Raw genomic sequence first — 27,592 nt, 5'->3', positions numbered from 1 at the left:
GGCCGGCCTGCCATAGGTCCATCGGCCGAGGGTAGAACGGTCTTTCCACCTGCTAGCCACTTGGCCACTACGTGACAAAAGGTGAAAGCCTATAAATACTCCTCAACCTTCATTGAGGAAAGGATCCATAAATTAACCCAAGAATCACTATTCATCTGGTAATATCTTCCTTATCTCTCTACAATATACCCTTAGCCAAGTAATAACAACTTATCCCACTAAGTTCACTGACTTGAGCGTCGGAGTGAGTACGCTTGGCACAAAGCCAAGCCCTCAGTTCGTTCATTGTTGCAGAAGAGGCCGAGAGGAACGATAGAGACGTGAGGAATCCAACTCAAGACATCATTCTACAAACCACGGGTGGTTACAATACTTGCTCTGGAATTACGCCCGGAACACATATAAAATCAGCAAAGTTTAAACTTCACTATAATCTAATGAGAAAACAAAAATATTTAGAACGGTCTAATATAACATTACTGCATGTAGTATAAAATAAGCAAATATACTGTTTTTCCTTATAACACCAATGCCACATTGCTTATGTCTTGTATATTAATACTGTAGAAGTTAAACATGATTCATGCACTTTGCTCCTATTAATTCAAGCATTTTCTGACCACCTTACTCCACGAACCATTAACCACGAAGCAGCTCCTGTTCTAGAAAACCAACAATAACACAGGTGTATTTTTTTTATCAGGCAGCAAATTCAACAAACAACACCCCATTCTCAATAACGCAATATATAATCCGACAACTGCTAGTATACTGATATGACCGGCTCACAAACAATGACTGTATTACAACATTTTAAAGCAAAGCGAACATTATACCATAATTGAGTTCCAAATGTTTTGATAATTGACACTTCTTTTCATTTTGAGCCAGTTATCAGCGACATTCACTTTGAGCAATGCTGAAATCAAAACTGAATCCGAGATTTGGCATCTTACTTGGTAGTAAAAGAAACAGAGTCGGATACGAAACTGCGGATACACAGAAGAGATACATTAAGTAAAACATTTCTTCTACAACATGATACATCAAATGTCTAAAGCTATGCGCCTTTCGGATTTTGGATAAACAGGTGGTCATAAAAAATGGTACAAGTAGGAAAAGCTATACTCCATTTGACTTACAAGCTGTGTTCTCTGAAGTTACATTCTTATTTTAACCCAAAACTTCTGAACAACCTAACCAACAGTGTACATGTGAAGGCAAGACCACAAGAAAAGACAGGCACTCCCTTTTCTTTTGGAGATTCACCAGTCCTTTATCGCACACGCATCCAAGTACAGGAAGGCTTACACTACAACAAGAGTTGCTAGTTGTGGAAGATCTGTCCCTTTTTCAACCATCTCAAACATATCACTGGCCCAGACTGATATCGCCATACATGCACTACCAGGCCACATTTTGCACATTGACCAACGTGCAATTCAAACGGGAATAAGCCAAAAAGAAAAATGGAATGAAATCATAAACAAGCGAAGTGAAAACCTTTTTTTCACCTTCACAAATCGCTATGATCTGTCAATTTTCAGTCAATTTTTTTCACGAAAGTTCCCCTTTGGTGAAATACAATACATTAGCAACGTTGCAAATCTTGCAATCCAATACAGACCTTCTAAAGAATCCATTTAGCCCTTTTTTCCCTATAGTATTGAACAGCAGGTCACAAGCAAGGAAAAGGGCAGTCAGCACAATACCGTTTCTGTAATGCACTTATGCACATAAAAAGGTGGATAAAAGACGGTTCACTTAATGATCATGTGCATAAATTGAACAACCAAATTGGTAAATTTCAGTACCTAGCATCCAGTAACAGTTCAAGTTTTTTATGTCTTTTAAATATTGATATAAGAGCGCCAGCTCATAAAAGAAGCCAGACACAAGGTAACAAGCCCTCAACGATACCATAAAGCATTTCTCCTTATAGGCTGAGAAAAATAAGACCCGCATTTGTCGCTTGCGTCGAGTCCATTGGCGCATTCGTCATGCCTGGAAATATGCAATAAGATAGAGTAAAGAAAGGAGTAATCATTTTCTGCCAGTGTAACCGAGAAGGAAATGATTGAAAATGCTCAACTGTGCAAATGAGTACTGATGCGCGAAGAAACGAAAGAAACAAACATAAAAGTTAACTGAATTATGGTGCTGTCACCCATGCTTGATTATCTCAAGTTAAACAAAAAACATAGGCAATAAAGAGAGAAAAACCATGCTTCCTCCTCCTCCTCAAGCTACAAACAACACTGACTTGATGAAGAGAAGTCTATCCTTTGTTTTTCAGTAAACTCTCGGGAAAATATTCTCTCTAAAACAAAGGGTTTAAGGAGGGAAGGGAGAGGGATGGAGTCTGCGGTGGTGGTGTGGGGGGAATGAAGATTGAAGAGGAGAAATGGGACTATGTCATTTTCCTTCCAAATGTTTTATGTGCTGAATAGATTAAATTAGGCTTCTAGACAGGAAAATTGATCCCTCCATTTTCCCCATCCCAATTTGCTTACCAAACAAAGGGAGTTGTTTCCCACCTCCCGCCATCAAAACAAAGGGTCAAACAATAGCTCAAAAAAAAATCTCACGTGGACAAGTCCCAAAAACAGGCAAACAACCCACTGAGGAACACCATTTAAAAGATTTCAAAATTCGACAAGTCCCAAAAACAGGCAAACAACCCACTGAGGAACACCATTTAAAAGATTTCAAAATTCGTAACCGACAAGACGCCTTTCTTATTTTCACTCAAAGCATCACATCCACCCTTTATCAAATCAAAAGAACCAAAATCAGAGAAATGGCCAAAAGTTATCTGTATTCACCTAAAAGTAAGAAAATGTTGAACTGAGCTGATTGATCTCTACCCTACATAACTACTAAAACACGATGACATAGTTAATATGGTTGAGAGTCTTGAGAATCAAACACAATACACTGCACTAAACTAAAGCAATGGACTCCATTCAACAGTTGACGCTCTATCTACACAAGCGCGAGCGCACACACACAAAAATGTAACAACCTCAAAAACAAACAAATGGGCTAAATTACATCAAATAATCGCTACGATTTCCCTAATACCCAAATCATTTTCGACACTTAATCATAAATATTCAAAACATACATTACCATCACCAAAAAAAAAAAAAAAGTCAATCCCCAAACAACGCAAACAACTCCCACAAGCAAATATGTCCTGACTCCTATATCTCCCTAATACCCAAATCACTTTCGACACGATAAATACTACTCCGTACTTCATAATATTTTGATTTGATTTACAATTTGACTAAGTGAGTGATATGACAGCTATGCTACAAAAAGAGACATTACTTCTGCAAGGTGAAGATTGAAAGCAGATTTGACAAAAATAATTATCAAAACGCGATTTTAAAATGCAGTTAAAATCCTGCACAACACGAACCCCCTAAACCAAATTCGAAATTACAGTCAAATAAAGCAAACGTAGACAAAATGCAATAGGCTAACAAATCAAATAGGGAGAATCAAAAGAGGTCAGCCTTCAAAGTGATGCAATGATAGATTTCGTGGGCTGAATTAAGCGATTTTTGAAGAGAGGTGCAAATTAATGAGCTATTATCTAAATCATGGCTAAAAAAAGGGCCACAAAATAAAACAAATCAATCCCCGGGTGAAGATCCTGCTGAATATAACCATAGAAGGCGGTTTTATGAGCAAAGAGTAAACAACAATAAAAGCGTAAATAATGACGAAGGCTTAGGTCTTCAGATGTCAAGCACCCAGATAACCTAACGAAGGAATCGAAAATCAAAGTAAACTGAAAGCTATAATGCACATATCAAATTAGCAGTGCAATAAAGTTGCAAGAAACGTTGACTAATCGAAACATTAATCAAATGAACACTGATCAATCAGAGCCTAAACTGGATCATTAATCATCAACAAATGAACACTCAAAAGGTGAAGAGAGGTGCAAATTAATCAACTATTATCTAAATCATGGAGAAAGTAATTAATTACACACCTCGGTAGATCCCGACGAACATCGTTGACCGACTTATGAGTAGGGAGTAATCTGAAATAATAACTAACATCAATTAGCACAGAAAATCAAAACCACCCATTAAACTAAAAAACATCAACACGATAACTTCACATTAAACACCAAAAATAAAAAATGGAGAAAGTCACAAGCAGGCTATAGCTAAGATCTGGCATAAAATAAAGGAAAAAGGCGGTATTCTGAACTTTGATTGGACCGAAATAATTATCGATATATAACTATACTGAGCAAAATGGATAGGGAGTTAAAGATAAAGGGATAAGTGAGAAGAACATAGAGCAAGTATCGTGGTATCAATTAGTGGCAAATTAGGTTTGCAAAAGCATGGAGGTGATCTAGAGAAGTTAAACAAAACCCAAGATCATACAATAAACCCATCAAAATCAATACTTACCAACAAGATAAATAAACTCAAAGATCAAACAACAAACCCATAAATTAAAATAAGAAACATGGGTGGTAAAAAAAATACCTTCTGATTACTTGCGCGAGTTTCTTGACATTAGGTTTTCTATTCATATTTTTTTCTGGAAAGTTTTCAGGGAAAAGGTGTGGTTATGGGGAGAGAACGAGAGATGAAATAAAAAGAGTTCAGGAAAGAAAAAAACAAGGAGGAGAAATGTGTGGTTGTGGACTTGTGGCCTGTGGGGAGAGACGAGAATAAAAGTAAGAGAAAAAGGATAAGCTTAGAATGGGTCATAAAACGACTAAAATTATTGGGCTACTTCCTTAAATCTACGCATGTCCAGTCCATTAGTTTAAGCCTGCCGCAAAGTCAAGCAAAAAAGCACTATTCATTAGGAATAGTAACATGCCTTACTCATATTTTAGTAAGGTGTATAGATTTTGGTCTTTCCAAAAATATAAAGTGTGTTAAATTGTCATCTAGTGAGGATCGAACCCATGACCTCTTGGCTTGTGTACCCTCACTATTACCACTATGACACATTCAACTTGTTGATATTAAATACAACAGATTATATTTAACTACGAATTAACAGATTAATTCGTCCAAACTAACCTTATATATATTTAATTTAAATATAACTTATTATATTTAATTTACTGAATTGATGATTAATTGTCTCAACTTAATATTATTTAATTTTCATTAAATAATTATCTCATCAACACATTGACTAACTTTTTAGTCATTTTGGGCATCAATGTAATTATATTTCTATAACCACATTTCTCAAACACGTCCTATAGGTGTGACCTTTAGGGACCAGTTGATCACCGTCATCTGTATGATAATAACGTCAAACTTTCTAGCAAGCCAACCGTTATTAGGTAAACGTTAATCAACTGATTAAATATACGAAGTATACCCTTGTGAACCTGTAAGAGATTTACAAATGTTATCACACTAATTTGTGGAGGACACCATCTCCAACAAACTCTCACTTGTCCTCACAAGTGCGTGTGCGATAACCGATTCTCATATCCTATAAAATTTCTCCCACTCAATGTAAAACAATTTGCAAATCCGAATTCACAAAGGTCGTATTTTACAAGCAATCAATATCAAGAGTGGTTTCCCCGACTAGAGAGTAACTTAACTGATAAACGAATCATCATTCGAGCATGGCCATGCATTTCAGTTACAACTTCTCGAGTGGCCCTTAGAAATAACTATACCTGATAAGGGTTGGATATTTTCCTCAACTCGAATCCTGCAGACGTAAGCACAGTATGAAATGACCCAGAAAAAATCTACTTAGCCTCCAGTTACGGTAGACCGTGAGAAAGAAACCAAAGTCACCCAAAAACAGCCTTAATCTCAAGAGACAGTCGATAGTCAAAAGAATCGACTCTAGGAACACAATGGATGTCCTATCCACGACCTGGCACCGAATGTTATTAAACATTTTAGGACTCCATTACGTTGTCACAAAAAGTTGTCCTACGAGGTATCGTCATAATCTCGCATCTGTGATCGATCAGACAACCGTTTGACTTATGGCTCGTTGAACCCACCCTCAATCGACTGCACAATATAATAGCCGGATTTATCAGCTCACGTTGGCGATTACGGACCAAAACAAAATATAATGTAATTCAGTTCACTTTGTGGCGTTCAATGTTGTCAGTACAATCCACATAAAAAACAAAATATTATATATAAAACGATGAAGTTATAAATAGTATATGAAAAAGATAATATATCAAATCCATAATTAAGTACTACAACTCAGGAACACGTTTAATTCCCATGGAATTAACATGCCCTACATGCTTATCATAATTCAACGGTTTGGTGAGAGGATATGCGATGTTATCATCCGTCGCAATCTTGTCAATCACTATCTCTTCTTGCTCCACGTAATCACGGATCAGGTGAGCCTTCCGATGTACATACCTAGATTTGTTGCTAGACTTTGGCTCCTTAGCCTGGAAGATGGCACCTCTATTGTCACAATAGATGGTGATCGGGTCATTCGAACTAGGAACTACAGAAAGCCCTTGTAAGAATTGACGCATCCATATCGCTTCCTTTGCTGCCTCCGAAGCGGCATAGTACTCGGATTCAGTAGTAGAATCTGCTACAACACTCTGTTTGGAACTCTTCCAGCTGACCGCAGCACCATTAAGAGTGAAGACGAACCCAGCATCGAGATTTTGAATCATCTCGATCCGTTTGGAAGCTAGCATCTGCGTAACCGGTTGCGCATAGCTTAGTATCGCTTCCATAAGTCAATACCCAATCCTTAGTCCTCCGTAGATACTTGAGGATATTTTTGACTGCTATCCAGTGTGTTTCACCTGGAGTATTTTGGTACCGACTCGTCATACTCAATGCATATGCCACGTCTGGACGTGTGCATATCATGGCATACATGATCGATCCTATTGCAGATGCATAAGGAACAAGACTCATGCGCTTTATCCCTTCAGGCGTCGTGGGTGACTGAGACTTGCTCAACTGCATCCCAGTCGTCATAGGAAGGTTCCCCTTCTTGGAGTTGGTCATGCTGAACCTCTCAAGAACCTTATCCAAATAAGACTCCTGACTAAGTGATAACGTCCGTCGTGATCTATCTCGGTAGATACGGATTCCCAAAATACGCTATGCCTCACCCAGATCTTTCATCTGGAAATGGTTCTTCAACCATTCTTTAACCGAAGATAGGAGAGGAATGTCATTCCCAATCAAGTGTATGTCATCGATATACAATATCAAGAATACAATCTTGCTCCCACTCGACTTGATATATAAGCATGGTTCTTCGACCGATCGAGTGAAACCATACTCTTTTATCACTTGGTCGAAACGATGATTCCAACTCCGAGAAGCTTGCTTAAGTCCATAAATGGAACGCTTAAGCTTGCATACTTTCTTAGGATGCTTAGGATCTATGAAACCTTCGGGTTGCACCATGTACAACTCTTCCTCCAAATAACCGTTTAAGACGGCGATTTTCACATCCATTTGCCAAATTTCATAGTCATGAAATGCAGCAATCGCTAAGATTATCCGAATGGAACGTAGCATGACTACAGGTGCAAAAATCCCATCATAATGCAATCCTTGCACTTGAGTGAAACCTTTTGCCACAAGTCGTGCCTTATAGATTTCTGGTTGCGCGTCTACAGAACGCTTTATTTTGTAAAGCCATTTGCACTGTAGAGGTTTTACCTTATGAGGTAAATCAACTAGATCCCATACGTTATTCTCATACATGGAGTCCATCTCGGATTGCATGGCTTCAAGCCATAACTTTGAGTCGGAACAGGTCATAGCACCTTTATAGGTTGCGGGTTCATTACTTTCTAGAAGTAAAACGTCATTCTCCTCGACCATACCAATGTATCTGTCCGGAGGATGAGAGACTCTTCCCGACCTTCTAGGTTCCTCAGGAATATTAACCGTATCATCAGTTGGAGGTACAGCTTCCTCCATCTGTTCCTCGGTTGTTGGTTCCGAATCTCCGACACTCGAAGGTTCTATTACTCGACTTGTTCTCGAGAAATTCTTTCTCTAAGAACGTCGCACTAGCCGCAACAAAAACTCGATGTTCGGTAGGCGAATAGAAGTAATGACCAAATGTTCCTTTTGGATAACCTATAAAGTATGTCTTGACCGATCGCGGGCCGAGCTTATCTTCGTGTCTCCACTTGACATAAGCCTCGCAGCCCCAAACCCGAATAAATGACAAGTTGGGTACCGTTCCCATCCACATTTCATATGGAGTCTTGTCGACAGCTTTAGACGGACTTCGGTTAAGTATAAGAGCGGCTGACAAAAGAGTATAACCCCATAATGATTCAGGCACTACTGTGTGACTCATTATGGATCGAACCATATCAAGTAAGGTTCGATTTCTCCGTTCGGACACACCATTTAATTGAGGTGTTCCAGGTGGAGTTAACTATAGAGCGATTCCACAGTCTTTCAGGTGTTGATCAAACTCATTTGAAAGATATTCGCCACCCCGATCTGAACGGAGTGCTTTAACCTTTCTACCCAGTTGGTTTTGTACCCTATTCTGGTATTCCTTGAATTTCTCAAAGGATTCACTTTTATGCTTCATTAAGTAGACGTATCCGTATCTACTCAAATCGTCTGTAAAAGTGATAAAATATCTATAGCCATCTCTAGCGGTAATTGACATAGGTCCACATACGTCCGTATGTACGAGTCCTAATAGGTCACTAGCGCGCATTCCAACACTTTTGAAGGAAATTCGAGTCATCTTGCCAATGAGACATGATTCACACGTGCCATATGTAGAAAAATCGAATGCGGGAATAGTCCCATTATCGACGAGTTTCTTTACGCGTTTCTCATTTATGTGTCCCATTCGACAATGCCATAGATAGGTTTGATCTTTGTTACCAACCTTTAATTTCTTATTATTCATGTGTAATACTTTCGTGGTTTGATCTAAGATATAAATTCCATTCATGGAAACTGTTTTGCCATAAATCATTTCATTAAAAGAGAAAATACAACTATTATCCTTTATTGAAAATGTAAAACCGTCTTTAGCAAGTACGGAAACAGAAATAATATTCTTAGATAAACTGGGTACATAGTAACAGTTATTTAAAGATAACTCAAAACCACTAGGGAGTTGGATTACATATGTTCCCTTCGAGGTAGCAGCAACTCGTGCTCCATTCCCGACTCGCAGGTCCACATCACCTTTTTCGAGAGGTATGATGTTCTTTAGGTCCTGCAAATGATTACACAGATGAGAACCACAACCAGTATCTAGTACCCAAGTTCTGAAACTAGCATGGTTAATCTCAATCATATGAATATAAGATGACATACCAACAGGAACGACGCGGCCTGCCTTGATGTCCTCACGGTAAACGGGACAGTTCCTCCTCCAATGTCCAGTCTTGTGACAATGGTGGCACTCTATCTCACTGCCCTTGCTCTTTGTCTTGCCCTGAGCCACTAGTCTCACCAGGTGCACTCTTACCGTTTACTGGCTTCTTAAACTTTGGTTTACTGGCTCCTGCTTCATGCTCCCACTCAATTTCATATCCTTCTCGGTCTGTACGAGAAGGGAGTGTAGCTCATGAGGACTCTTTTTCAAGTCATTCATGTAGTAGTTCGCCCTGAAAAGGGCAAAAGCACCGTGAAGAGAATGAAGCATTCGGTCAATGACAATGCTCTCATTGATTTTACAATTCAGTGTCTCCAGCTTCTCGACATTCTCAATCATGTGAAGAATGTGTGGGCTAACCGGTTGACCCTTCTGGAGTTTCGCATCAAAGAAGCGACAGGTATGCTCATATGTGACGATTCTCGGTGCCTTTGAGAACTCGTTAGTGAGCGTGGTGAAAATCTTGTTTGCACCTTAGGCAATGAAGCGTCTCTGCAAATTGGTTTCCATTGCAAAGATGAGTACGTTCTTTATCGCACCCGCTTCCATAACGAAGTCACTATAATCGAATGACTCGACGGCTCCTGCATTTGGGCCTGGGTTGACCGGTATTGGCTCAGTTAAATACCTGAGCTTACCGTCAGCAATGGCAGCATTCCGTAGTGCCGCCTCCCGATCCCATAAAGTTGGACCCATCATTCTTCAGTCGCGTGGACTGATTCATTTGGTCCATGAACACTTTTAGCCAGGATGAACGATGTAGTGTGGCACTAGGCATTGGGATTGCGTTATTTCCAGCCATTTGTTGTAACAGTATTATCGATAATAAACGTGTTCTACATTGCGAAAGAAGAATAAAATAATAAGCATGTGCATCGTTTTAATTTTAAGTCTAATGAGCTAATGTCATAACGCGAAGACTCAAAAAAAAAACATTTATACAATTGACCTCCCTCAAGAATTATATAAATGACCCCAAGACTCAATTCTCTGTAAATTGATAAGCTAACCTTTTAGCTAATTCTACCGTTAGAATTCTTGGTCGATAAATTTACGAAATTCTATCTATAGTCCATCATAATCACGAGAAACTCTTCGGACTATGATGTTGAGGTAAACTAAGTCAACACAACTACTTACCCAACGTAGAAGGGGTCATATTAGGCCTACCGACGAAGAAGGGATTCATAGATGTTTGCCCTTATAAAGACTAATCTCAATTTTCGTTTTAGAGGAAGATCCCATCAACTTTATTTTAATTCATTTTAAGTGAACTATAATCTAGCATGCGAGAATGATTAAACTAAGGTGATGGCTTAAAGACTGTGACATCTGCATGTCTATGAAAACTAACATACAACTATATGAGTCAATTTTCATGCATTTTAGTAGTAGGTGGTTTGGTTTTAGGCGGAATATGATGCAATTACTAACATGTGAATGAAAAACAATAAGAATGAAAAAAACGTAAAAACAGTAAAAGTCCTAGTGTGGCCTATCCTATCAAAATGAACAATAAATACAAGTTTGGAATCCATCCTTGGACCCGAGAAGCTTGTCTTGATGTTCCATCTTGATCCATGTAGTGGGAGTGAGCTCCAATCTTCATCTTTAGTCTTCTTTGAAATTACAATAAATAAAAATCACATAATTGACCTATTAATTACATTCTAATTTCAAAAACCCAAAACTAAAATAAAGGAGATTCGAGATCTCATAATTACATAAAAATCATGTTTCCTTCATTACGAAAACATAATTTGACTAAGGCCACACTAAGTATTACAAATTACAACCGATTGCAAAATTAAATACGTAAATAAAAATCATTCATTCGATTCATTCAACATAATTAAAAGCATCAACTAAAATAAATTAAACATACATAATACAATACATTAATTATGTTGATTAATTTATCCAAACCACCTATTTAAATTAAATTAAGTGACAATTTCGCAATTAAATCACATTAATTTCATTCTCCATCCATATTAAACTTGTAATATGAATTCTATCCGTCAAAATTTTAAACCGCTTTAAAATAACTCGGTATCTTTAAATTGTGAACCGATTCACAATAACTAATTGGCCAAAAATAAAAAACAAAAACCAATTAAAATTGGTTCGGCTGGAAAAATAAACAAAAAATTTTTTTATTTTTTTTTATTTTTAACAGCTACTTCACGGCTGATAATAAAAAAACAGCCCCTTCCCTTTTTTTTTTATATATACGGCAATTAAGAAAGGAAGAAAACAAACTTTCCATAATTTTTCTTTTCGAAAAAAAACTTTCCTTCTTTTCTTTTTCAGATTCGGTAAAAAAAATAACCTAAAATCAGTTTTTTTTTTCACGGCAACAAAAAAAATATGAGCCGTCAAAATTTTTTCCTTTTGCGGCATTAAGCCCTAAAACAAAATTGATGAAGAACAAAGTTTACAGTTGCTAATAGAACATGGTTTAGCAAATGGATTAACAAGCATGATTAATCTTATATGCTAAAACTATATAGCAAAAACAAGTTCTTGTATCAATGACATGATGATACTATATTTATTCTAACTTAGTCTGCATTAAATCAAAATTCGCCAATTCTTCATATGATAATTTTAACCGATTAAAACAATGATATGATCAAAAGAAATTTGATATAAATCATCAAACAAAAGGAAAAACAAAACACAAAAAAAAACAGGCCGAAATAAAAAAAAAAATATCGGCAAAAAAATTTTAACCGAAAAAAAACGAACCCTAATTTATTTACTCGAAAATTAGGTTATAGTTTACATACAATTTTATGAAAATCATCAAAATTAAAATCGTGGCCTAGGGCTCTGATACCACTTGTGGGAAATAATCTGTATACTTCCCTTAATTTAGAAGGATTATAACGATTTAATAAAGATGATCAAAGGTCATAAAATAAAATACATAAACAAAGGTAAAAGATTCAGAAATAACCTTTGGTCCTAGCAAATATGGCCTAAGAACAATATCAAAATTGATATTCGCATATCAGTTGCACCCAAGACGATCTGAGATATGCCCTTTGATTATGCTAGAAATCAATCTAAAATTTTCTGTAAAATTTAATTGTCTTTGTGTTCTTGTGATGAGAAAAAGGAGGCAAGGTCAAGAAAAAGCATTAGGGTAGAAATAATTCTCTACCTTAAATTTTCTGTAAAATTTTTCTTTTTATACAGACCAATTGGAGTCAATTAGGAAAAGGAAAACTTTCCCTAATTTCGGCCAAGTGAACCGAAATAAGGAGTATATCATCTAGTGAGGATCGAACCCATGACCTCTTGGCTTGTGTACCCTCACTATTACCACCATGACACATTCAACTTGTTGATATTAAATACAACTGATTATATTTAACTACGAATTAACAGATTAATTCGTCCAAACTAACCTTATATATATTTAATTTAAATATAACTTATTATATTTAATTTACTTAATTGATGATTAATTCGTCTCAACTTAATATTATTTAATTTTCATTAAATAATTATCTCATCAACACATTGACTAACTTTTTAGTCATTTTGGGCATCAATGTAATTATATTTCTATAACCACATTTCTCAAACACGTCCTATAGGTGTGACCTTTAGGGACCAGTTGATCACCGCCATCTGTATGATAATAACGTCAAACTTTCTAGCAAGCCAACCGTTATTAGGTAAACGTTAATCAACTGATTAAATATACGAAGTATACCCTTGTAAACCTGTAAGAGATTTACAAATGTTATCACACTAATTTGTGGAGGACACCAGCTCCAACAAAGAGCTCAACAACTTTGAGGCGGTTGTACAATGCTACTATACAACTGGTTATAGGATAGTATTTGTGATTAATCAAGAACCCATGTGCTTCTACCTGACGTCTCACACACTCCTGTTATTCATAGCATTTTGATAAATTTTCAAAGCAAATGTTTTTCACAGTTGCTTAGTCGTAGCATTACGAGTTATTGAGTTAGGTAATACGGAGTAGCATGCAACCCGTACACCCTCGATCTATAAAATTACTAACGAAACTTTTATCCGGCCATACAAGCTAAGTGATCACACATATTGATAAGAAGTCCTTCATGTCTTACATACTCATATAATTTGATATTGATTCTTCTGCTCTCATTTTAGTAAGCAAGAAATTCACCTTAGTTAGCTTTGATAAAATACATTTGAGTGTTATTATGTGCTACTCATTAATCTAAAATGTTTTACAACAATTATTTTTTTTGGTGTCTTAAGTCCTTCAATAATTAACTGAAGGAATGTAATGCTTAATTATTATTGATAACCCAAGGTAGTATATATACATGAGCGAGATAAGATATGCTAAGATACGATATCCTAATTACATGAGATACTTGCTAGGATTACATTATACACAATCAAAGGGAATATTTACACAATATTCTAATATATTCTAACACACCCCCGCAGTCGAATCGGGAGGTTTACGAACATGAAGACTGGTTCGAAAATCATCAAAGAGAACACGAGGTAACCCTTTGGTGAAAATATCAGCCACCTGAGAGCGAGATGGCACATGATGCACACGGACATCACCACGAGTGACCTTTTCACGGACAAAGTGGATGTCAAGTTCGATGTGCTTAGTCCGTTGATGTTGGACGGGGTTGCCAGAAAGATAAATTGCGCTTACATTATCGCAATAGACAAGAGTGGCCTTAGGCAACGGGTGATGAAGTTCAAGTAGCAGGTTGCGAAGCCAACAAGATTCGGACACAACATTTGCTACTCCCCTGTATTCAGCTTCTGCGCTAGAACGAGAAAGGGTGGGTTGTCGCTTGGATGCCCATGAGACGAGGTTGTCCCCTAGAAACACGCAGTACCCACTAGTCGAGCGACGAGTGTCAGGACACCCGGCCCAGTCGGCATCAGTGTATGCCGTGAGAGTGTCAGCTTTGGATTTGCCAATCCAAAGACCATAAGGTAAAGTACCCTTAACATAACGTAAAACCCGTTTGAGAGCATTCATATGTTGTTCCATAGGATTATGCATGAATAGACATACCTGTTGAACGGCATAGGAGATGTCGGGACGGGTAAACGTGAGATATTGCAATGCCCAGCAAGACTACGATACAAAGACGGGTCAGAACAAGGTGTTGAGGTGACCGAACTTAACTTCGGGTTTGTGTCGACTGGAGTAGTTGCTGGCTTACACATACTCATGCCTGCTCGTTCAATAACTTCACTAGCATACTTCGATTGAGAAAGAAATAAACCGGATGAGTTGTTTTGAACAGCAATACCAAGAAAATAACTGAGAGGGCCGAGATCTTTCATGGCAAACTCGGAGCTGAGACGAGCCATAATAGATTGACGTAAGGCATCAGATGACGCGGTGAGCACAATATCATCAACATAAAGTAGGAGAAAAGCCATATTAGGTCCATCCTTAAAAATAAATAAGGAGTGATCGCATTTGCTATGGGTAAAACCGATGGTAGTGACGAAATTAGCAAACCGAGTATACCACGCGCGAGGCGCTTGCTTAAGACCATAGAGTGACTTATGAAGAAGACATACATGATCGGGAAATTTTGTATCACGGTACCCCAACGGTTGATACATGTATACCGTTTCATGAAGATCACCATGCAAAAATGCATTCTTAACATCTAGCTGATGTATCACCCACCCATGAGCGAGAGCAATGCTTAACACGGTGCGAATAGTAGCCGGTTTAACAACTGGGCTAAAAGTTTCACCGCAATCAATGCCAACCTGCTGAGTCTTTCCATCACCTACAAGACGAGCTTTATACCTTTCAAAAGAACCGTCAGATTTAAATTTATGACGGAAAATCCACATAGACCGAATTACATTAACATTAGACGGACGCGGGACTAATTTCCACGTCTTATTGCTAATAAGAGCATTGTACTCATCGTCCATAGCCAGTTTCCAATTAGGGTCCTTAAGGGCAGACACGGGATTGCGAGGTAAAGGTGATACGGAGACAGCTGTATGTAAGTCGAAGATGGGCTTCGGTTTACGAATGCCGTGATCACCTCGAGTGACTGCTTTAGTGACAAGAGGAACGTGGGGCTGAGGAGACGGTATATTTGATGTAGCTTGGTCAATATGGGAAGTGGTAGGTGGGCTCGGGTTGGAGGGCGTGGCTGGTGTCGGGGCAGGCTGCCCAGAGGGGGACGTTGGTGGTGAAGGGGGTATAGTGGGGTCCGGTGAGGGGCTGTCGAAGAGGTGTCGAAGGACACTTAAATGAGGTACGTCATCAAGAAATTCATAGTCAGGCGTGCGAGATGGTTGAGCTTCAGCAAAGGGAAAGCGAGACTCATCAAAAACAACATGACGACAAATGTGAATTTTCTTTGTTTTAGGATCGTAACATTTGTACCCTCTATGGTTATCCGGGAAACCCAAAAAGACACAAGGCATGGACCGAGGTTGAAGCTTGTGAATTTTAGAAGATGGTATAAGAGGATAGCATAAGCAACCGAAAATACGTAAGTGCGTATAAGACGGCAATTTCAAATAAAGAGCAGACACAGGTGACTTGTATTCTAAAAGTTTATTGGGAAGAATGTTTAATAAATAGGTAGCCATTTGAAGCGCATGATGCCAGAAATACGCTGGAATAGACGAGCGAAGTAGTAAAGTCCGTACAACATTATTAATAGTGCGAAGTTTGCGTTCAGCTTTTCCATTTTGAGAGGAGGAATACGGACACGAAAGACGAAAAATCGTCCCACGGTCCGCACACCACTTCCAAAACGGGTCATTAACAAACTCTTTACCATTGTCACATTGTATAGATTTGATATTTCGTTCAAATTGAGTTTTAATGTATTTCCGAAATTTAACAAAGGTGTCATAAACGTGAGATTTGTGAGACAAAGGAAACGTCCAGACAAAATTTGTAAAATCATCCACTAGTACTAAGTAATAACGATGCCCCGACGAGCTAAGGACAGGAGATGTCCAAAGATCGCAATGAATGATATCAAAAGGGAATAAAGTACGAGAAGTAGAAGCAATAAATGGCTGTTTAACAATTTTTCCAATAGAACAAGTAGAACAAACAGAAGGCAATTTATTTGAAGTACATGGAATTAAATTTTTAATGCGTAAGGAATTAAAAATAGGCGGTCCTGGATGTCCTAAGCGATCATGCCAAATCGATGGTGCGAGAGCAGCAAGCGCGATAGGACTCGATGACACAGTAATGGGATAGAGCTCGCCCTGACTATTACACCTCATGAGACGTGTCCCCGTCTTGTAGTCCTTCACAGAAAAACCAAAAGGGTCAAATTCTACGGTGACCGAATTATCAGCTGTAAATTTTCGTACGGAGACTAAATTTTTGACAATTTTAGGCACGTGAATGACATTTTTGAGGTGAAGGGGAGGGTGTGGTTTATCAAGGGTAGTATGACCATGACCACTAATTGGGATTGACTGACCATTACCGACAATAATACCGTTTTTAATGCTCGAATGAACATAAGACGAGAGATTACCTGCATCCGACGTTAAATGAGATGTAGCTCCGGTATCCATGAACCAGCGTGGGTCAGGAGGAGTCAACCCGAGTGTGTACATTGCTTGCTCGATATCCGTCGGAGTAGGTGGCGACTCAGCTGTGTATGCTTGTGGACGCGGTACAAACGACGGACGAGGGACTGACTGTCGAGGCCAATTTCCATAACCAGGAGTAGTGGGGTATGGACACGGTGGATATGGCCAAGAGGAAGGTCCCCATGGCCAGCCGCCATATCCTGTCCACGGCGCAGCAGGAGCAGCACCAGACGACGCAGCAGTACCCGAATTCCCAGTGCCCTCACTTTGCTTTCCACCCTTATTTCCCTTGTATCCTCCTCCTTTCTTTTTATTGTTATTATTCTTATTATTATTTTTGTTGGAGGAAACAGGGGGTTTACCTAGTATTGACGGAGATGACGAATTGGACCCATCATCGTTCTGTTTTGTATACAAGGCAGAGGACGCGGATTTAGCAAGTCCCGCTTCTTCAAGAGTGAGCATTGACCGAGCGCGATAGAATTGGGGAAGCGGATCACTTTGGCGAATGAGAGTGCCGACTCCTTGATATGCTGGTGTCAGACCCGAAACGAGTTGAAGAACGAGTCGGTTGTTTGTGACAGGAGAACCAACGTTCTTTAACTGGTCGGAGAGAGCTTTCAGCCGTTGACAATAGGCTGAGACGGAGGAAAAATCCCCCATAGACGTGCCTGAGAATTCTTGCTCAAGAGTAACGGCACGACTATATTTATTATCTTGAAATATGTTCTGAACCCGAGTCCAACATTCCTTAGCGGTGGAATCGGCTTCAACAATAGTTTCAAGAAGTTCAGTGCTTACCGTCGCATAAATCCATTGAAGGACCGTCGCATCGACTGTCTCCCATAGCTCCTTCTCATCGGCAGTAACAGGCGCAGGAGGACTGCCTGTCTTGGGTTCGATGATATGATGAAGCACGCGCGTAGCTTTGGCGTGATTCGTGAGAAGAGCGACCCAAAGCGGATATTGGTCATTATCCATGCCGAGGGTGACGGTGACATGATTGCGAATTTGCGTAACGGCGAGAGCAGGATGAAAGGTATTCTTCTTTCCCGTCATGACTGGAATTTGTGACGTGAGGTCGAGTGAGAAGAAGAGAGCAGCCGTGGAAAAAGAAGAAACTAGGGTTGCGGAAGCGATTTTGGAATCGGTTGTAACCTAGGAAGCTGATACCATGAAGGAATGTAATGCTTAATTATTATTGATAACCCAAGGTAGTATATATACATGAGCGAGATAAGATATGCTAAGATACGATATCCTAATTACATGAGATACTTGCTAGGATTACATTATACACAATCAAAGGGAATATTTACACAATATTCTAATATATTCTAACATTAACTACGAAAAAACTGCAACTACATACGAGTAAGTAGCTTTGATTAATGTTTTAGTGCTCATAAAATTCTCATCACTCATTGAACGCTTATAGGGTAAAATTGTATACAATTATTGCGATCGTATATGAATTTAACTATACATTTACTGTATTGTGAGAGTTTGAACCTTAGTTATCTTAAAAGTTATAAGTAAGTACCACCAAATTTTGTCTAAAACTATATCACTTTGCTTATAAGCACCTTAAATACTCCCTCCTATTCAGAATAACTGTCCTATTTGCCATTTCCGTCTATTCACATAACATCCCCGTTTACCATTTTTGGTCAGGTTTAATGACTTTCCTACCCTTGACTCTTTTCTTTATTTACGACCCGAACCACCCCTAACCCATCTAAATTAACACCCTCCTTCCTATATTCTTACCCTTATACAATACTTTTCATTATTTATTCTCTATTCCTTAATTTTCGTGCCATTGTCCAAATGAGTCAGTTATTCCGAATAGGAGGGAGTAAGTTTTACCAACTATATATCGTGGCATTTTAATGAGAGTAACATTATCTTATATAATTTAAAATATTATATAGGACTCTACTAATAAGCCTGTGCATCGCACGAGTATACTATTGTCTGTATTACATAAAACTCTCTCAAGGTTGGCTCAATCTTAGTGCAAAAAATTGTCGAGTAGGTCCATAAGAAGTTATAGAATTAGTCCGACATTCAAAAACCACTAAACCGCCTGTTATAGACGTGAAATAAACGGTTCGTACTATATTCGCTACTTTAATTTGAAAAGGCATCATAAAAACTTTGAACATTATAATGGCCGGATTTACACTCACACATATTTTTAATGATAGAGCTTAAATGCTTAATAGATAAAGGGCTCTCATAAATACACGGATTGAATGTATTGCAGTATATTTATGAGGGTTCTCTTGGTATCTTACCTATAATTCTCGTGTATTAATCTATTCATTCCATGTATAAATGTAATACCCCTTTTTTCTGTGAAGCACACTCGAACGAGTGTAAGGTACCACTCGACCAAGTGTTGTCTTACTCGACAGAGTGAGTGGTAATGGTCAGCGTCTGATTAGGTGACACTCGGCCCAGTGACTTGCACACTCAACCGAGTTGTCTGTCCACTATTTTACGCGGGCCAGATTCCCTTGTTGGGCTTGTAACACCCCCATACTCCAAGTGCCTTACCAGGACCACTCAGGTATAAGGATGCCACCATCTCGGTTACCCGAGGCATGATAATCATAAGACAATGAAGAAACATACTTTATTAAATAAGTTTAAGTGATTACATTATAAAACCAAAGCTAACAAAAGGAATTACAAGGTTCTCATACTATACGGTCTACAAACTAAAACTATCAAAGCTACTAGACTTCGTCGACACAAAATGAAGACTTCTAACCGCCACGTGATGACTCATCCCAGCTATCCCATACGCGTCATATCACACCCGCTCAATAATCGCTCACCACCCCGAATGGATCACCACGCTTTTAAAACATTTAAACGGGTCGACTAATCACACAATTCAATACATATATCAACAATAAGATAAACAGATACAATTTGAATCTGTCACACACACACACACACACCACCAACTCCCATCGTCTCACTACCGACCGTCCACCGACCACCGCCAGTGGGGGACCGCAGCCGTTCCCACCTAAGCCCCGCTCATCGTACGAGCGATAACCCTGTCCATTAATGTGCACATCCCCTTCCGTGGCGGGTTCCACGAAGGGCGAAACTAGGGCGTGAGATCACTCCCGCAAGTGACCCCACTCAGCCGAGAACGCATCTCGAGAACCATCACAAACACAACCATAATCACAATCACAATTACAATTACAATCATCATATCAATCAACTAACTACAAAGACATCACCAATATCCCATTATGGGACTAATACTCGAGTAGGAAATCCTACCGGATAGCACAACACGCAGACGGTATCTACACTGCCTCAAAACGCCTCTTCTATGAACTCTCCTCCTACCATACAACACATAGATACTACTATTCAATTACTATTCATAAAAACCCCCAATTCCTAAATTAGGGTTTCACTAATCTTAACAAAACATTATATAAATTACATTAAAAGCTTACCCTCGACGCAAGGAATCCAACGACACAAACTACGATGCAAACCGACCGTCTGAACTCCGGGAATTGTCAAGAACGCGATTAGGAAGAAGACAAGTTGCTTTCTCTCTTAAACAGGTTTTAGGTTTTGTAAAAAGTGATTTAGAACAAAGACGAATTGGTTTAAATACCTTAATCGCGTAATTAACAAAACCCGAGAAAACTCCCCGTAAACCTGACACTCGATCGAGTACCCAAGGTACTCGATCGAGTACCCCTTACTCGATCGAGTACCCCTTCTACTCGATCGAGTACCCAACAGGTCAGAAACTATTTTATTTCGCAACTTGCCCTTACTCGACAGAGTAAGGGCTACTCGATAGAGTACCCCAAGACTTATAAATACGGAGTATTACAGTCTTCCCTCCTTAAAAGGAACTTCGTCCCCGAAGTTCAACCCATACATAAAAACAACCATACTGACTCGACCAAGACACAACAACTTAGCTAAGGACTCGAGAACTCGACCGAACATAGAACATGAACTCTTAACCCCCATTCTACCAACTATGTTTACTTCCACAACATGACTCACTATATCGTATCTACCACATATATATCTTTCACGACACCAACTCCATACATAACCAACTACCATCCTCTAATGCTGCTAGCTCCATAATATCATCAACTATCAAATCCAATACCAAGACACTCATAGACATCAAACGGAATGTTACATTCCACCACCCTTAAAAGGAACTTCGTCCTCGAAGTTTACTCACACTCATAACATCATCCTCCAACTGTTAACATTATATAAAATATTCCCCCACTCTAAAGCATCACACTACTACGAGCACGGCCATGGCCCTTTTATAAGTATTGTCCACAAAACAAATCCCTCCTTTACGCTACGCTAACACTCTACTTCCAATTATATTACCGCATGCACCACCATGAAACTCTCTTTTATTGCATCCTACTCCTCTTAAGACAAATGTTACGTCCTCGTAACTCGCTAATACTAAACCCTTAGCTATATTATCTCATTATCCTCATTACCACCCTATGTCAAAGATAATCGCCTATAACCTCATTTCCATAATCACTCCTATTTCTCAAGGCTCTCTTACTTCAACACTTCTCATACTTCAAATCAATCTGCACACCCCTAACCTATACCATAAGGCTCGTAGCAAAATCACCATACTAACTCTCCATTATCACTTCAAACCAAAGATACCTCGCTATGTAAAGCACTTATCTTCCGAAGCATAACTCACGATCCGCACTCGTTACGTACACGCACACTAGATCCTCAAGTTCTTTCTTTCATTACCGCAAAATTCATACACAACTTAACATGACACTAATTTCCCCAACACCCTACACTCACTGTCTCATCAAAAGATTATGAACTACCTGCCGCTTTCAGATCATTATAACACATGTTCCACGAATCATTTTCCATTACCATGTCCAACGATGTCTCATCTGAAAACAAGATCAACTTTACCGTAACAACCTCTCACAACCGTGTCCCATCAACAGATTATCACTATCCCATGACAACAACGAAACATATACAACTCTATTTCACATCATACTCTACCTCATTCCCAACTTAACCTAGTAACGAAAACATAAATAAGCAAGACAACTGTCTATCAAAGACAAATCGAAACTCGTAGAGAGCTACATCAAACAAAACAACAATCCATGTATAATCGTATGTACTTTCGAAAACTCGAATCATAATCACCCCGCCTACTCCACCACAACCGGTGACGGCATCACAACGCCGCCACCAACAGCCACACCGTAGTGCGAAAATACCCGCATCACAACACTAAATATCGAGCCCGGATCACCACCCGAGGCACCACAACCACATCGATAGACATCACAACTACATAAGATTCCATAAATACTGTCTCGGAAATAACCTTTCGGACAAGGAAACTTACTCCAATCCACTTTACTCTATCACAACGCAACATATTATATGAAATAACAGATAAGCATCTCATGAACATCATCTCTACCATTTCACTAATACACGTGTGTTATTAATACACATAAAATTATAACTAGCCATGTCAAATTAATCAAATTATTACCTTTTTGGATATCATTCAATTAAACTACCGTGTCCAACATATATATATTACAGAACATTCATAAAATAGCTCTATAATTATCACACCGTACCACTTCTTGTGAGGTCAGAACCTCACACAAACATTTACACATATCATAGACCCGTAATCACAACCAACTAGTCAATCCCACCACGTAAGTTACCACTCAACAAAGGTTACCCGCCCCGAGTTTAACTCATATGCCCCTTATAACATTCTTCCCTTCGCATCACCAAGACCTTCCTCGCCATACATAACCATACAACTAACACTCATTATGAGAAACCACCTCCTAAGACTATGTCTTATACTTCCTGACAACCAGACTTTTATCAATTCAGTCTTTACAAAATCAGCCTCTTTAGAATTGCCACTTTTCTAATATACACTTTTCCTTAACCACTAGTCAAAGACCATAACACTACCACTGTCCGGACATCAAACCTCTTCACTCATCTCTAAATATCATGATTTCTTTTCTATCCTTGGTTAACATCCCAAACAACGAACATCGAATCCATGAACAAAATTATCCCAACATTCTTCCCAATATTTTCCTTAATTGAATCATCATCCATTTCTCCACCAAAATCTCATATCATGCAGATATTCTTCTAACTTCTTACTTTCCTTAATTCCTCGAAACTCATTATCAATCATGTTGTCCGGAAACTCCTATATAACCTTCAGCTAACATCTTCGTGATACTATCACACATTTCGATGATTCCTTACCTTTACATCACATAACTCCGGTGAACATTTTCCTCAGCTTACTTTTATCCTTCTTTTCTCTTTACACTCAATAATACCAATTTAATAGCTCAACTCCTTATTACTTCTATCTAACCCTTTTGTGCACCAATTACCTTCTCATCGCTCCAAAACTCAAATCCCATTATTTTATATCGATATCATCTCCCTCTTTCTTACCACAAATATTCTCTTATTATGTCATCAATCACCCTTGCCACTAATACATCCATAGAATCAACGTTCTTCGTTCAACAATTGCATCTCCTTCTTACATCTCTAGAAATCAAAATTCCTTTCATACCGCCAATTACCCAAGGAACTCACACAGTAGTTTCATCTTTTAATAAACCTCCCAAACTCACTCACACTGTCTATAAATACACCTCGCGACATGTCTCCACAAAGTTCACTATATATTACTCTCCTCAACCCCTTTAAACGAACTTTCCCTACCTAAATCCATAACCCACACGACTCCTAACCATTTCCCTCCTTAACTCTTTACACATCTCAAGCTGCCACTATCCACATTCTTACTTTCAATCTTTTCATTCTGACGTTCATTATACTCACATCATCCCTTGTCTATATTCACTTATTTTTACATTACTCAACACACAATCATATAACTCATCCCGTCTCGCAAAACGTGCGCCATGCCTCAATAAACTATACCAATCTTCCTTTTCCTTTTTCCACCATCTATCATAATCACTCATAATTCATGTCCTCCCCACCGAACTCATACTCATCATAGTGCCACTCTTTACAACATAAGATTGGGTAACTTACGCTTCAGGACCAACACATACGTAAAACAATGCATAAAGAAGTAATACAACACCTTTGAATTAAACGTAATATGCAACGAATGTCAAAAGACAAACATACGACCCGAAATACGCATATGACCAGATAGACCCCACTCGATCGAGTACCCGAACCTACTCGATCGAGTTGAGGCTACTCGATCGAGTGCCCAACATGCTCGATCGAGTGCCCCGACCTTAACCCAAATAGACCTTCCGATCTCTAACTTACTCGATCGAGTAGCCCGGCTACTCGATCGAGTGACCCCATACTCGATCGAGTGCCCGAGGTACTGATCGAGTGCCCGTAAACACGATTCTCGGTCAAAATAACGACAAGTACCCACTCGATCGAATCAAACCCACTCGATCGAGTCATGCAGACTCGTGAATACTACCCGCATGTTATCTCACATACCCTAACGTACTATGCATTCATTATTATTTCAACATTATGATTACAACTACGCATTCAAATCTGCGCGACTCCTCATACAATCAACAAAATAATCTACTTCGTGTTATTAAGTGCCACGTTATAAACAACCATCATGCTTTTCATCCAATTCGTTATACAAAACACATATCATTGAACCTCTATTCTTCATGTTACTACTTACCAAAAGTCAAACATTACCATCTATCATGCTCATATAACATTCAACTTTCAATCATGTATTACTCGCATGTTTTAAATTTTCATAACTTTTCATAACACAAACGACACCCATACACTACAAATCCTATTTCCATGTTGCTAATACAACAACATTACAAATCCACTTCATCACACATCATCATATACGAACTACTTTCTTTTTCTATCATATCATTCATCATTCTCATATACTTTTCCAACGATTCCAACCAACATGTCAACCAACTATCATGCAACATGCTTTCAACAAACCATATACAAAGACAATTAACATACACGTCGCACATCTACACACGGACTCCACGTTCCCATACCATGTGATTGGCTTAAGTATCATGGGGCCAAGATTTTGAAGTGAGGGCGCCTACTCACCCAAAACCTAGCATCACCTGGCTCCCATTACACATACACCAGGTTCATTTTATTAGACTCCCTATGTTCATTATGTTCATTTGTTACAGTTCCAAAATCGTCGCTCTGATACCATTTGTAACACCCCCATACTCCAAGTGCCTTACCAGGACCACTCAGGTATAAGGATGCCACCATCTCGGCTACCCGAGGCATGATAATCATAAGACAATGAAGAAACATACTTTATTAAATAAGTTTAAGTGATTACATTATAAAACCAAAGCTAACAAAAGGAATTACAAGGTTCTCATACGGTCTACAAATTAAAACTATCAAAGCTACTAGACTTCGTCCGACACAAATGGAAGACTTCTAACGCCACGTGATGACTCATCCCGCCTATCCCATACGCGTCATATCACACCTTTCAATAACCGCCACCACCCCGAATGGATCACCACAGCTTTTAAAACATTTAAACGGGTCGATTAATCACACAATTCAATACATATATCAACAATAAGATAAACAGACAAATTGAATCTGAATCACACACACACACACACACACCACCAACTCCCATCGTCTCACTACTGATCGTCCACCGGACCACCCACGCTGGGGACCGCAATGCTTCCACCTAAGCCCCGCCATCGCACGAGCGATAACCCCGTCCATTAATGTGCACATCCCCTTCCGTGGCGGGTTCCACGAAGGGCGAAACTAGGGCGTGAGATCACTCCCGCAAGTGACCCCACTCAGCCGAGAACGCATCTCGAGAACCATCACAAACACAACCATAATCACAATCACAATTACAATTACAATCATCATATCAATCAACTAACTACAAAGACATCACCAATATCCCATTATGGGACTAATACCGAGTAGAAATCCTACCCGGATAGCACAACACGCAGACGGTATCTACAAATTTGTCTCAAAACGCCTCTTCTATGAACTCTCCTCCTACCATACAACACATAGATACTACTATTCAATTACTATTCATAAAAACCCCCAATTCCTAAATTAGGGTTTCACTAATCTTAACAAAACATTATATAAATTACATTAAAAGCTTACCCTCGACGCAAGGAATCCAACGACACAAACTACGATGCAAACCGACCGTCCAACTCCGGAATTGTCAAGAACGCGATTAGGAAGAAGACAAGTTGCTTTCTCTCTTAAACAGGTTTTAGGTTTTGTAAAAAGTGATTTAGAACAAAGACGAATTGGTTTAAATACCTTAATCGCGTAATTAACAAAACCCGAGAAAACTCCCCGTAAAACCCGACACTCGATCGAGTACCCAAGGTACTCGATCGAGTACCCTACTCGATCGAGTACCCCAACCTACTCGATCGAGTACCCAACAGGTCAGAAACTATTTTATTTCGCAACTTGCCCTTACTCGACAGAGTAAGGGCTACTCGATAGAGTACCCCAAGACTTATAAATACGGAGTATTACAGGGCTTTAGTATATATTGCTTATAATCAGATTTTTATTCATTTCTAAACCCTAAATTCCTCTCTCTAAACTATCTCCCACATCTCTCTACCCCTCATTACACCAAATCCTAAACCTACCTCTCATCTTGAAGAATTCGAAGATTTCACTCACATATTCTTGTTCCTCATCATCTAGTGAGCAATTCTATACCTTTATTCTTTTATTTTCAATAATTTCATTTAAGAGACCAAACCCTAGAAATTGTGGGTTTTGGTAATTAATGCGATTTAAGGGTAATTAATGCGATTTGATGCTAATTAATGATAATAGTAATTAATACAGAAATTTATTACCTTAGAACATGTTTGTGATTGATTGTACTCTATGGAATTTGCTTCCATTTTCGGCTCAGACCGTTAAATAAACAAGCCTAACTTAACTCATTAACTCATTTTTATTAATTATCGCAAATACTTATGTAATACTCAAGTATCCAATTTTACCCACTAATAAGGTTGTGTTTAGAGCCGTTTTACAAGTCAGTTAGTGTAAAACCAATTATACAAGACTAAGACCATGTTCTTTTGCACTTAATTTCAGTTCAGCTCAATTCAATTAAGTTCAACTCATTTTTTTTTTTTTTTACTAAATTTCAGTTCGGTTCGGCTAATATCTTCCCAAATTAAAGCTATGTTTTTTTTTGTCTTAATTTCAGTCCAGTTCAGCTAATCTCTTCCCAAATTAACTTTTAGACCCTGTTATTTTCAGCTGAAAGGAGTTGAACTGAATGTAGTTGGGTTTAACTGAACCGATCTGGATGAAGCTGAGCTTAACTGAATGGAACTGACTCAAGAGTTAATTTGTGAAAAGATGAACTGAACTGAATGAAGCTGAGCTGAATTAAACTGAACTAAATAGAGCCGAGCTAAATTAAACTGAACTAAATAGAACTAAGCTGAATTGAAAT

General features: G+C 38.7%; 1 long non-coding RNA gene across 1 annotated transcript; it reads right to left on the bottom strand.

Moving 5' to 3' along the window:
* Positions 1–529: 529 nt before the first annotated feature.
* LOC141638247 (uncharacterized) lies at positions 530–4,603 on the bottom strand. The gene is made up of 3 exons (XR_012542058.1): positions 4,521–4,603; positions 4,010–4,060; positions 530–2,004 (listed from the first exon to the last, which is right to left on the bottom strand). It is a non-coding gene; the product is annotated as an uncharacterized LOC141638247 (long non-coding RNA).
* Positions 4,604–27,592: the final 22,989 nt, after the last annotated feature.

The sequence above is a fragment of the Silene latifolia genome, unplaced genomic scaffold, assembly GCF_048544455.1.
Source record: "Silene latifolia isolate original U9 population unplaced genomic scaffold, ASM4854445v1 scaffold_20.1, whole genome shotgun sequence".
Taxonomy (NCBI): domain Eukaryota; kingdom Viridiplantae; phylum Streptophyta; class Magnoliopsida; order Caryophyllales; family Caryophyllaceae; genus Silene; species Silene latifolia.
This window is presented reverse-complemented; position numbering and strand designations above follow the sequence as displayed.